A 12,072-nucleotide genomic window follows, 5' to 3' on the forward strand; every position below is an offset into this window, starting at 1 on the left:
TCACTATTATTTATATTCCCCAAATGAATGAGAACATACACTGCTTGTCCTTCTCCGATTGACTTATTTCACTCAGCGTAATACCCTCCAGTTCCATCCACGTTGAAGCAAATGGTGGGTATTTGTCATTTCTAATGGCTGAGTAATATTCCATTGTATACATAGACCACATCTTCTTTATCCATCATCTTTCGATGGACACCGAGGCTCCTTCCACAGTTTGGCTATTGTGGCCATTGCTGATAGAAACATCGGGGTGCAGGTGTCCTGGCGTTTCATTGCATCTGAATCTTTGGGGTAAATCCCCAACAGTGCAATTGCTGGGTCGTAGGGCAGGTCTATTTTTAACTCTTTGAGGAACCTCCACACAGTTTTCCAGAGTGGCTGCACCAGTTCACATTCCCACCAACAGTGTAAGAGGGTTCCCTTTTCTCCGCATCCTCTCCAACATTTGTTGTTTCCTGCCTTGTTAATTTTCCCCATTCTCACTGGTGTGAGGTGGTATCTCATTGTGGTTTTGATTTGTATTTCCCTGATGGCAAGTGATGCAGAGCATTTTCTCATGTGCTTGTTGGCCATGTCCATGTCTTCCTCTGTGAGATTTCTCTTCATGTCTTTTGCCCATTTCATGATTGGGTTGTTTGTTTCTTTGGTGTTGAGTTTAATAAGTTCTTTATAGATTTTGGAAACTAGCCCTTTATCTGATACGTCATTTGCAAATATCTTCTCCCATTCTGTAGGTTGTCTTTTAGTTTTGTTGACTGTATCTTTTGCTGTGCAAAAGCTTCTTATCTTGATGAAGTCCCAATAGTTCATTTTTGCTTTTTTTGCATTTTTTTATTGTTACATATATATATTTTAATTTTAATACAGAGTCAGATTTTAGAAACTGTACCAAGGAGAGCCAAAAACACTTTACACATTCATGATTAGCTTTAGTATTTTTTACGGTACCTACTGAAAATGTTATTTACTAGTAAGGAATGCCAAGTGTGTCCATCACCATTTGAATAGCTTGTAGGGGATTTGTGATTTCTTCCATGTTATCTCTTCTCAAAACCCAATCTGGTTTAAGTCTTGAAACTATTCTGGTTCTTACAGGTGTTTCTGGAATAAAGGGAGTACTTATAGAAGAATTCATCTTTTGTTTATAAAGTGTTCTTTCAGTATTCATTTTATGTTTATGAGCTGTAAGCTTGTAGAGACTATAAATACAGTCAACAACTTTGGACTTACTTGGAACACTAGAGGCCCTATTCGTTGTCTTCAATAAAACAGCTAACAAACAGTAGGTTTTTGTAAAAATGCTTCCACACTTGTCTGCAACTTTGTCACCAGGTTTTTCTTGGTACATTTGCAAAAGGTCCAGCAGTGTATCTATGCAGTTTTCTGCATCAGAAACTGCTGCAGTAGTTTTCTCATACTTAGCGACATTAAGCACGACTTGTACAGCATATCTGATGACTTCCATACAAGGAATGCTACGATTACAACTTCGGATCAAAACAAATATTTTAGAAACTGCTCCACTCTGGGCCATGTTCTCGCAACAAAGAACATCTAGTTCTTTGTTGAATGTGAGAGCATCAACAATTATCATTCAGAGAAAATGGAGAGCTATACTTTCTGGAAGAATAGCTCGTGAACACTTCTTAATGATGAAAAGACATCAAGCTGCTTGTTTGATCCAAGCGAATTTGAATAGCTTGTAGGGGATTTGTGATTTCTTCACAAATCTAGTAACTACCTCTAGGTGCTTTAAGGCCTCAAGAATAGCAGAAAGGTGCTTCTAGGTCAAAAGATAATGAAGTGCAAGCGCAGTTCTTTTGTAAAGTTTGTTTTCTTCTCGAATCTCCCTGTTAACAAGTTGAAGACTTAGTCGTATAGCTTTAATTTTTGTACAATCATTTTTCTTCCTCCAAGAGTATCCTCTCCATAATGCCTGAATTCTACTGATTGCATTATTAAATTTTTCCTGTTTTTTACGGAGGAGGAAACGGCGTACTGCTTTCTGTATTACTGATGCAGCTCTATTCTGCTGGCTCATACATTCTGGAACTTCATGCTGACTTGTGAGGATGCTAGGGTATTTCTGAGCAAACCTCTTTTGCTGTAATCTTGTTCGAAACCACCTCTGGATACAGATGACTGCATTAACCTGCTTGTTAGTATTCTTCATAGACATGTGATGTTTATATGCTCTTTGAATTTTAAGAGCAGACAGGTGATAATATGCAGGTGCTGTGAAGTGAAGAAGTCTGATTTTGGTTCTTTGTTCTAAAATTCTTTTTCTTACTAACCAACCATGCACTAGTGCTTGTAGAACAACTGTAGATTTTTTAAATTCTACTTATTTTATCCTTTGACATTTTCCAGCCTTCCTGGCTCGTATATATCTCTGTATGGTCAAAGCAGCAGACTTCTGCCGGAGAAAGACCTGCCTTGCTTTGTATCTTCTAAAATTCGCTTGGATCAAACAAGCAGCTTGATATCTTTTCATCATTAAGAAGTGTTCACGAGCTATTCTTCCAGAAAGTATAGCTCTCCATTTTCTCTGAATGATAATTGTTGATGCTCTCACATTCAGAAACCGTGTTCTCTCCAGTTTGGTGTAGAAGCAACCTTGAATGATTTTAACAGCTTTTAATACAGCTAGATAGTCTTTACGTGCTTTCCAATACCTATACCAGGCTTGAATCTTGCAGGCAGCTTTCACTTGATGTAAATATTTCCTGGCTTTATAGCTCCTCCACACAGCCTGGATTTTTATGGTGCTATCTTTAATTTTCTGAAACCTCCGTTTCTGTATAAATCCTCTCGTTCTAGCTTGAATCATGATAATGCTGCTCCTAATTTGTAAATATACTTGTCTTTGATGTTTTGTAGACAAAAAGGCTCGGTGGTGATTTTGTAAGACGACTGCTGCCTTCCTGTACAATAAAAACTGCCTTCTTGTTTGCCACGTCCTGAAGTACTGCTGGAGGGTCACCGCAGCTCTTTTCTGCTGGACAAACCTTCTCCGACACACGGCCATCTGAAGGAAGTACTGAATGCGCAGGGCAGCACACTTCTGTGTTTCCAATTTCCCTGTGACCATCTCGCAGAAAGCTCTTTGAGTCCCTACCAGAGCCTCTCTCTGGGGGTACTCGGCCTCTTGTGAACAAGTGACCAGGGAAGCTCCACGCCACTTCTGAGTCCTAAGTGCTGAGCCGTGAACAGCTGCACACTGAGCTTCAGTTCTGCAAGAGCAGAAGGCAGACTGCTTAGCACTGGCTACCAGGTTTACCTCCGAGAGGGTTTTCAGTCTCTCTCTAACCTTCATGCCCCTAAAAGCAGCCTGAATAATTCGCACAGACTTCTGAACTGCCAAAAAATTTTCCCTTTCCACTTTTACTCGGATATAGGACCTAAAATAATTCTGTATTATAGCAACGGCGGTTTTCTTTGCTTGATAATCGAGTTTGGCTCTGTGCATTCGGTAGAATGACTGAATTCGTGTGGCAGCCGGGTGCCTATGCTGCATGTCCTCTTGCACCTTACAACTTCTATATGAAGACTGTGTACACACGACTGCCTGGGTGCGCACTGCAGTTAGTGCCTGTATCGTCTTTGGACAAAAATTACATTTGCTCTCAAGTGGAGATAATGCTTCCTTACTTTGGAGGCTTTAAAATGCTTCTGAATAATAGTGGCAGCCTGATGCTGTTCCTGAATCGGTTTCCTTAGGATCATGTCCCGGAAATCTGCTTCAGTACAGGCTGCTGCTGCATTCCTCAGTGCACTGTGTAGAAGAGCTTTCTTTTTATTTGCTCTATATTTTTCTTGTATTACTTTTGTAGCCCACTGGATCTCTTGGTAAAAAAGATACTGCCTATACATTCTGTATGTGCTTTGTATTATGATAGCAGCTCTGTGTTTTTCCCTTAAAAGCTGTCTTGCTTTCATTCCCTTATATGCAGCCTGAATGATCAAAGCAGAACGTCTCTGTCGAACAGAATTTTCTCTTTGCAATTTTGCAGCCCTGTATGTTCTGTAATGTTGCTGAATTAAAATGGAGGCATGTTTCCAGGTCTGAAATGTAACATATGTTCTGTGCATTCTGTAAGTGGCCTGGATGAGAACCGCAGCCCTGTGCATCTATTGCAGCTTCTTCTTTGCCACCAGCCTTGGGTAAGATGACTGGATTGTAATGACCGCTTTTTTTAATTTCAAGAATTGGTGCAAGTGATGCCTGGCACAAATGGTGGCCCGGGATTTTCTCTGAAAAAAAACAGTAGCTCTTTTGAGGGAAATGAACCTTTTCTTCACCACTAAAGATCTAAACGTGCTTTGAATAAGGGTCGCAGAGGAATGCATGTTTTTCAAATGTTCTCTTTGCCTTTGTGGATGTATCTTGCAAGAAGTTACTGTGGCCAAGTTCAAAAAGTGTGCTGCCTGTGTTCTCTTCTATGATTTTGATGGACTCTAGTCTCACATTTAGATCTCTCATCCATTTTGAGTTTATCTTTGTGTATGGTGAAAGAGAGTGGTCCAGTTTCATTCTTCTGCATGTGGATGTCCAATTTTCCCACCACCATTTATTGAAGAGACTGTCTTTCTTCCAGGGGATAGTCTTTCCTCCTTTATCGAATATTAGATGACCATATATTTCAGGGTCCACTTCTGGGTTCTCTATTCTGTTCCATTGATCTATGTGTCTGTTTTTGTGCCAGTACCACACTGTCTTGATGACCACAGCTTTGTAGTACAACCTGAAATCTGGCATTGTGATGCCCCCAGCTATGGTTTTCTTTTTTAAAATTCCCCTGGCTATTCGGGGTCTTTTCTGATTCCACACAAATCTTAAAATAATTTGTTCTAACTCGCTGAAGAAAGTCCATGGTATTTTGATAGGGATTGCATTAAACGTGTAAATTGCCCTGGGTAACATTGACATTTTTACAATATTAATTCTGCCAATCCATGAGCATGGAATATTTTTCCATCTCTTTGTGTCTTCCTCAATTTCTTTCAGAAGTGTTCTATAGTTTTTAGTGTACAGATCCTTTACCTCTTTGGTTAGGTTTATTCCTAGGTATCTTATGCTTTTGGGTGCAATTGTAAATGGGATTGACTCCTTAATTTCTCTTTCTTCAGTCTCATTGTTAGTGTATAGAAATGCCATTGATTTCTTTTTTTTTTAATTTTTTTTAATTTTATTTATTTATGATAGGCACACAGTGAGAGAGAGAAGCAGAGACACAGGCAGAGGGAGAAGCAGGCTCCATGCACCGGGAGCCCGACGTGGGATTCGATCCCGGGTCTCCAGGATCATGCCCCGGGCCAAAGGCAGGCGCCAAACCGCTGCGCCACCCAGGGATCCCTGATTTCTGGGCATTGATTTTGTATCCTGCCACGGTACCAAATTACTGTATGAGTTCTAGCAATCTTGGGGTGGAGGCTTTTGGGTTTTCTATATAGAGTATCATGTCATCAGTGAAGAGGGAGAATTTGACTTCTTCTTTGCCAATTTGAATGCCTTTAATGTCTTTTTGTTGTCTGATTGCTGAGGCGAGGACTTCCAGTACTCTGTTGAATAGCAGTGGTGAGAGTGGACATCCCTGTCCTGTTTCTGATCTTAGGGGAAAGGCTCCAAGTGCTTCCCCATTGAGAATGATATTTGCTGTGGGCTTTTCGTAGATGGCTTTTAAGGTGTCGAGGAAAGTTCCCTCTGTCCCGACATTCTGAAGGGTTTTGTTCAGGAATGGATGCTGTATTTTGTCAAATGCTTTCTCTGCATCTAATGAGAGTATCATATGGTTCTTGGTTTTTCTCTTGCTGATATGATGAATCACATTGATGGTTTTATGAGTGTTGAACCAGCCTTGTGTCCCGGGGATAAATCCTACTTGGTCATGGTGAATAATTTTCTTAATGTGTTGTTGGATCCTATTGGCTAGTATCTTGTTGAGAATTTTTGCATCCATGTTCATCAGGGATATTGGTCTGTAATTCTCCTTTTTGGTGGGGTCTTTGTCTGGTTTCGGAATTAAGGTGATGCTGGCCTCATAGAATGAATTTGGAAGTACTCCATCTCTTTCTATCTTTCCAAACAGCTTTAGTAGAATAGGTATGATTTCTTCTTTAAACGTTTGATAGAATTGCCCTGGGAAGCCATCTGGCCCTGGACTCTTGTGTCTTGGGAGGTTTTTGATGACTGCTTCAATTTCCTCTCTGGTTATTGGCCTTTTCAGGTTTCCTATTTCTTCCTGCTCCAGTTTTGGTAGTTTGTGGCTTTCCAGGAATGAGTCCATTTCTTCTAGATTTCCTAATTTATTGGCGTAGAGCTGTTCATAATATGTTTTTAAAATCGTTTGTATTTCCTTGGTGTTGGTAGTGATCTCTCTGTTCTCATTCATGATTTTAGTAATTTGAGTCTTCTCTCTCTTCTTTTTAATAAGGTTGGCTAATGGTTTATCTATCTTATTAATTCTTTAAAGGAACCAACTCCCGGTTCTGTTGATCTGTTCCACAGTTCTTTTCGTCTCGATTTCATTTAGTTCTGCTCGAATTTTAATTAACTGTCTTCTTCTGCTGGGGGTGGGGTCTATTTGTTGCTTTTTCTCTAGTTCCTTTATGTGTAAGGTGAGCTTTTGAATTTGAGTTCTTTCCAGTTTTTGAATGGATGCTTCTATTGCGATGTGTTTCCCCCTCAGTACTGCTTTTGCTGCATCCCAAAGATTTTGAATGGTTGTATCTTCATTCTCATTATTTTCCATGAATCTTTTTAATTCTTCCTTAATTTCCTGGCTGACCTTTTCATCTTTTAGCAGGATGGTCCTTAACCTCCACGTGTTTGTGGTCCTTCCAAACTTATTGTTGTGATTAAGTTCTAATTTCAAGGCATTATGGTCTGAGAATATACAGGGGACTATCCCGATCTTTTGGTATCGGTTCAGACCCGATTTGTGACCCAGGATGTGGTCTATTCTGGAGAAAGTTCCACATGCACTTGAGAAGAATATGTATTCAGTTGAGTTTGGATGTAAAGTTCTATAGATATCTGTGAAATCCATCTGGTCCAGTGTATCATTTAAAGCTCTCGTTTCTTTGGAGATGTTGTGCTTAGAAGACCTATCGAGGGTAGAAAGAGCTAGATTGAAGTCACCAAGTATAAGCGTATTATTATCAAAGTATTTCTTGAGTTTGGTTATTAATTGGTTTAAATATTTGGCAGCTCCCACATTCGGGGCGTATATATTGAGGATTGTTAAGTCCTCTTGTTGGATAGATCCTTTGAGTATGAGATAGTGTCCCTCTTCATCTCTCACTATAGTCTTCGGGGTAAATTTTAATTTATCTGATATAAGGATGGCTACCCCTGCTTTCTTTTGAGGACCATTTGAATGGTAAATGGTTCTCCAACCTTTTATTTTCAGGTTGTAGGTGTCCTTCTGTCTAAAATGAGTCTCTTGTAGACAGCAAATAGATGGGTCCTGCTTTTTTATCCAGTCTGAATATATATATATCCTATTTCTCCACAACTAGCTTTATTTTCGCAAGCTGGAGCCATCAGTTGGTGGAAAATTAAATTTTATGGTAATGAGGTAACTCTAGCCAGATTAAATAATTTAAACAGCTGAATGCAGTCTTTACCTGTATGCCTATGAATCAATGCTCAGAATTTTCAGGGTCTGGCCTTCCCCTCCTCCTCCTCAAGGTGCTGCCCGATTGGTATGTGAGCCGAGTGCAATGACAGGGACATGGACTCTTGGAATGCTCTGGCAGTCCCTGTTCTGGACTGTTCCGCAGCTGGAGGGCTGCAGGACTGCTGGGGCTCTCCCTCAGCATCCTGTCAGGGCTTGCTCCAGAAGCTGGAGCCTGGGGACACCTCACAGTGTCTTCTCAGTCTTCATAGGAAGGGTCAAATCAGCTTCCCTGCAGACTCAAGTGAGTCAACAGGTGTCTTTAATCCTCTTGAGGTCCGGATCCAGAACAAAACAATCTCTGCTGCCTCCTGGATTGTCCAGCCCTTTTTGCCTGGCCTTGGCATCGTCTTCAGCAAACTGTCTAGGAAGAGTGTCAACAGACTCCTGGGCTCTGTGGTGGCAGTTTCGGACTTGCGCCCTGCTCTGGGGATCTCACAGTGGCATGGGAGAGCTAGAAATAAGGCTGCACTCTGAAAAAAGCCTCACAATTTACTTTGACAAGACTGTTCTGGGTAGCATGCAGTGCTTCTCTTATTGCTAAATCAAGAAGCCTCAGTAGGCCTCAGCCTCTGGCTTTCTCCTTCATTTTTCTAATATGTGTCCTCCTTCAGAACTTACGGTAGGAAGAGGAGATAAAGGGCCACATGTCTGGCTGCTCACTCCCCCTATTTTTGCCTCACCTCTTTCCTACACCCACTGAGGCAGGATTGTGAGCTCCCACCTTCTCATCTGATCTAGACACAGATATGAGACTCTATAGTCTAATCTGTCTGTCCTGGTTATTAATATGTCACAGGGGATTAAAAACATGGAAAATCCTTTTATATCTATGCATGCCATGGCATTCATGGCTCTGTCATGCTAGAAGGTCAAGAAAGCCAACTCGAGAATCAAAACTGACTCTCCATGCCGGGTGATATCTAGTATCTCCTTCCCTGGAACTATAAATCTTATGGCCCAACCAGAGGGAAAATAGTGGAATGGAACAAGTCTACAGGTAGAAATTAAAATGCATTGGGGAGCCTGGTGGGCTCAGTCAGTTAAGCGTCTGACTTCTTATTTCAACTGAGGTTGTAATCTCACAGGTCGGAAGATTGAGCACTGTGTGCTTAATTAAGATCCTCTCTCTCCCTCTCCCTAGGCCCTTCCTCCCCCCCCAAATAAAAACAATTAAAGAAATTAAATAACTTTTGTATTTGCAAAATATTATCTATATGACATTCACTTCTCTCTCAAAATTGACAGCACAGCCTGTACTTACAAACACTGTGGTAAATTAATATAAGGACACCAATCCCAAATAAGATGTGCTCATAAAGGGTTTCAGATATTCAAATAAAATTCTCTTGGCCTTCTACTCTACATATGGAATTTACTTTCTCAATTTACAGAACTGCTCCTATTTGTATTTTTTTCTATATGGCCTGTAAATCAATGTACTCTTCTGATTTAAAGTGTTCTGTGAATGGGGCATTCACTAAGACAGTTGTATTTCTATCAAACAAGTCAAGTTAATGCTCAAAACTTCAGGCATTGTATGAAGTGGGTTTTAAAAGATGTTCACTCTCTGAACTTGCACTAAATGCCAGGTTCAGTTCATTCACAAGCTATTTGGCAATAACTGACAGCCTCAGGACTATCACAGTAACAGAAATTATCCTCCATGGTAAATTAAGCTTTCAGAAGGATTTACGGTTAACCACCATTTATTGAGCAAAATACTAATGTCTGTGATAGTCTCTAACAATGTTTATTCCCCCACATATTACAAAAATAAAAATTTCTACTTGTACCTTTAATTCCTATGAATTTTTTTCTGGGTAATATAATTTTGGCTAGTTGTCAAAATACTGCCTCTAATTATTTTCTATTGATTTCTTAAAAAACATGTAACATATAAACTAAAGGCCTAAAATTCATTCGTTAATGGTTTCCTTTGTTGGGCAGAAACCTTTTAGATAGTGACACTGTCCCACATGTTTATTTTTACTTTTGTTGCATGTGTTTTTGGTGTCACATGCAAAAAGTTATTGCCAAATCAACATCAAAAAGCTTCTTTCCTGGGACACCTGGGTGGCTCAGCGGCTGAGCGCCTGCCTTTGGCTCAGGGCATGATTCCAGAGTCCCAGGATCGAGTCCCACATCGGGCTCCCTGCATGGAGCCTGCTTCTCCCTATGCCTATGTCTCTGTTTCTCTCTGTGTGTCTCTCATGAATAAATAAATAAAATCTTAAAAAAAAAAAAACTTCTTCCCTATGTTTTCTCCTAGGAGTTTTACAGGTTTTTTTTTTAAAAAAAGGTTTGATTTATTTATTCATGAGAGACACAGAGAGAGACAGAGAGAGAGAGAGAGAGGCAGAGACACAGGCAGAGGAGGAGCAGACTCCATGCAGGGAGCCCGACACTGGACTCGATCCCAGGACTCCAGGATCATGCCATGGGCCGAAGGCAAGCACCAAACCATTGAGCCACCCAGGGATCCCCATTTTCAGGTTTTAAATTCAAGTCTTTAATCCATTTGAATTGATCTTTTTATAGGGTATAAGACAAGGTTAAATTTCATTCTTTTTCATACAGAGATTCAGTTTTCCCATCACCTGTTATTGAAGAGACTATCCTTTGCCCATTGTGTATTCCTGACACTTTTCGTCAGAGACAGTTGTCTTTCTAAGTGTCAGTTTATTTCTGGGCTATTTTGTTCCATTGCTCTATTTGTTTCCATGACAGTCCCATACTGTTCTGATTACTATAGTTTTGTAATAAAGATTGAAATCAGGCAATGTGATACCTCCTTCTTTTGTCTTCTTTCTCAAGATTGCTTTGGCTGTTCAGAATCTTTTGTGGTCCTACGCAAATTTCAAGATTTTTTCCTTGTGTTTGCAAAAATGCTACTGGGATTTTTATAGAGACTGCACTGAAACTGTACATCACTTTGGATAATGTGGACATTTAACAATCTTAATTTAATCACAGTGATTGATCTATGGAAGCTTTTCTATAAATCATGGCTCCTTTATAGATCCCAATTCAGTAGCAAAGAGTCAGTTAAATTCTATTTTCACTTAAATACAACTTTAAACAAGCCAAGTAACCCCCAATAAGAAAACAACAACTCAAGTTTACTAAGAGTGAAGTAATAGTTTTTCCTCAGTAGGAAGGATTTCTCATTCTTTAAGTAATGATATACATATTACTGATAAAGCCCACTCATGTAGTACCTAATGCATACCAGTACTATATTAAATGCTTTAAATTTATCATTTTATGTAAACCTCCAAAACTAGCAAATAGGATGGCACTGCAGTCTCCATTTGAAAGAGAAGGAATGAGTCTCAGAGATGTGTAGCAATTGGTAGAAAGAGATTATGAATAAAATCATACCTTGACCTCTATGTGATACCTCTTCCATTAAGTTCTTAATAACAGTCTAGGTCTGTATTTCTAACACCATGTTTGGGGAGGAGGTCATAAATTATGATACAATTTGAAATAAAAAGAAATTTGGCTGAGAATAAATTCTGGTGATGTGATAAAAAAAAAGATAAATAGTGTATGATTTTCAAATTCTTCAAAGCAACTTATTTTAGGATAAAAAAGTATAGTCTAACAAAAGATTCATACAATACCTGGTTTGTGTAACAAATGATTAATTTCAACCAGCATGTGGCCTCTATGATGGGCTCCACACCCTAGTATTATTCATTCTTTCCCTATGAATAACTTCCCTCTTAAGTAACAACCAGCAACATGAGGTGCCTGAGTGGCTCAGCAGTTAAGCATCTGCCTTCAGCTTGGGTCATGATCCAAGGTCCTGGGATTAAGCCCTGCTCAACAGGGAATCTGCTTCTCCCTCTCCCTCTGCCCTTTCCCCTGCTCATGCTCTCCCTCTCATTAATTAATTTTTTAAAAACCTGGTGACACGGATAGGATGTCATTTCCATGAGTAGGCTAAAGATTGTGAACTTGTATTGCTGGTAGACTATCTATTGTTTCTTTGCTTGCACACAGTGATGAAGCAAGCTGCCATACTGAAGAGGCCAACATGGCAAGAAACTAAGGGAAGTCACTGGCCAAAAGCCAATGAGGATATGAAAACCTCAGTCTGATACTGGCAAGGAACTCCGTGCTGTGAAGACCTACTGAGTGAGAATGGATGTGCTGTATTCTTCCCCACTCAACCCTTCACATGAGACCACAGATCATGATTCAGGCCTTGTGAAAGACTATGAAACAGAGGGCCCAACTGAGCCATGCCCAATTTCTTACCCATAGAAACTAGAAGATGATGTGTGTATACTGCTATAAGCTTCTAAGTTTTACATTTTTGTTATAAAACAACAAATAATGATACATACAATATTACTGTTAAAATAATTCAATTATT

General features: G+C 39.8%; 2 pseudogenes; both read right to left on the reverse strand.

Moving 5' to 3' along the window:
• Positions 1-570: 570 nt before the first annotated feature.
• On the reverse strand, positions 571-1,694 carry LOC140596491 (abnormal spindle-like microcephaly-associated protein homolog pseudogene; annotated as a pseudogene).
• Positions 1,695-2,350: 656 nt separating this feature from the next.
• On the reverse strand, positions 2,351-4,499 carry LOC140596492 (abnormal spindle-like microcephaly-associated protein homolog pseudogene; annotated as a pseudogene).
• Between the last annotated feature and the right edge of the window lie 7,573 nt (positions 4,500-12,072).

Source organism: Vulpes vulpes, unplaced genomic scaffold (assembly GCF_048418805.1).
Source record: "Vulpes vulpes isolate BD-2025 unplaced genomic scaffold, VulVul3 Bu000000700, whole genome shotgun sequence".
Lineage (NCBI taxonomy): Eukaryota > Metazoa > Chordata > Mammalia > Carnivora > Canidae > Vulpes > Vulpes vulpes.